Below are 1,756 nucleotides of genomic sequence, written 5' to 3'. Positions count from 1 at the left end.
AAAAACAATGATGCTTTCCTTTGACTCTGGGTCCAACTAAGTATAGTGCTGAAGCACCACCTTGAGGCAATTCAGAAATTCAAATGGATAGTCACTGGGTCTCTGGGCAATCTTTGGGCTCCCTGGTGACTTGTCAGCGATGGGCTGCTACCCATGTGCCAGGAGCATAGGGAAAGCTGGACAGGATGGGCAGAGGGAAGAACAAGCATGGAGAGCAAGGAAAGCCTGAACTTGTATAGAACTACTAGCCAATTACCACGGTTGTAGCAATAATTGTCCAAGTCTCCGAGAATATTTTAACCACAAGTCTGGTTTAGGGGCCATTAAGCCTGGTTGTGTGGTATGTATACTGGCTAAGCCTTATTTCAATAAAACATAAGGTGTATTGTCTTTATAGACTCCTTGAGTGAAAAGACATCCAGGGAGCCGAGGAGACACCCTAAAGGAGTGTCTTAGGTGGGAAGGAACTGGTATCTCCCAGTGGAGTATGGTGAGTGAAAAGAGGCTAGAGTGGATGGCTGTATTTATTTGTACAATGTGCACCCAGAGATTATCTTATACTGAGCTTCACATTGTCCCAAACGGGAAGGACCGGCCAAGGAGGCATAAGGATGCTTCTGGAGTGCCACATCAAGAGAGAAACAGAGAGAGTCAGAGGGCGCACAGGTAGTTATCACTACAAAAAGGGGTAGGGAGAGAGTGGTGTGATGTGGATGTAGGGCCAGCAATGCCAAAGCCGAGAAATCCAGCATGGAGCTCCTCCAGCATTTAGGGCCCATGGAAGGGTGGTCAGAATGCAGGTTCGCCCTCAGAAAGAGAAGAGAAGGGAAGGCGGTGGCTCCAGACACTATTAGTGGGCATGATTGAACATCTTTAACTGGTGTGAAAGAATTTGGAGTTGAGTAAAGTAGAGAACAACATTATGGAGTGAATTACATGTCCTAGTAAACTAGGGAGACCAGAGCTCTTCAGCACCTACATAAGTGATAGGATAGTCACAGCAATCATTCCATAAAATCCACAAAAAGTACTAAGCATAGGGCCTAGGCTTACATAACTAATGGCTATATTTGGTGTTAGGACTCAGAAACATACAGAAGGAAGAGCTTGTGAAGAGGTAACAGTGAGAATGCTGCTTTGTCTCTAGGAGGAAATCAAGCACTTTAAAAATTCTGAGACTTGGGCTGGGAAGTTGGCTCAGTGGTAGAGCGCTTGCCTTGCATGCCTGAGGCCCTGTATTCGATTCCTCAGCACCACATAAGCAAAAAGAAAAAAGTCGGAAATGGCGCTGTGACTCAAGTGGTAGAGTGCTAGCCTTCAGCTGAATTTCTGAGGGACAGTGCCCAGGCCGAGAGTTCAGGCCCAATGACCGGGCCCCCCAACCCCCCCAAAAATTCTGAGACTTAAAAAGTGTGAGAGAACAAGTTTGTGTTATTTGAGCCACCAGTTGGAGCATATTATGGCAACCTTTCTATATTAATGCACTTAATTCAGTAAACCTTCAACAACCTTTGCACTGGATGTTACATGTTTGTAAACTTCCAAATAAAAAAGAAAGGAGTTATTGTTATATTGAAATGTCTCAGCCTACTCAAATCTATTCTCTATCTTATGTACAAGCCAGTGGTGTGATGTAAAATGTAAAGCCACTGGATTTTGTTGTTGTTTTGCTTTGCTATGCTTTGCTTTTTACCTCATTTTCTTTGGGAAAAACAATGTCACCAACTTTGCTCTGTGGAAGTGTATTTACCAATAT

Source organism: Dipodomys merriami, unplaced genomic scaffold (assembly GCF_024711535.1).
Source record: "Dipodomys merriami isolate MVZ:Mamm:240054 unplaced genomic scaffold, mDipMer1.0.p SCAF_123, whole genome shotgun sequence".
NCBI lineage: Eukaryota > Metazoa > Chordata > Mammalia > Rodentia > Heteromyidae > Dipodomys > Dipodomys merriami.
The sequence above is the reverse complement of the archived record's forward strand: the minus strand, read 5'-3'. Positions refer to the sequence as shown.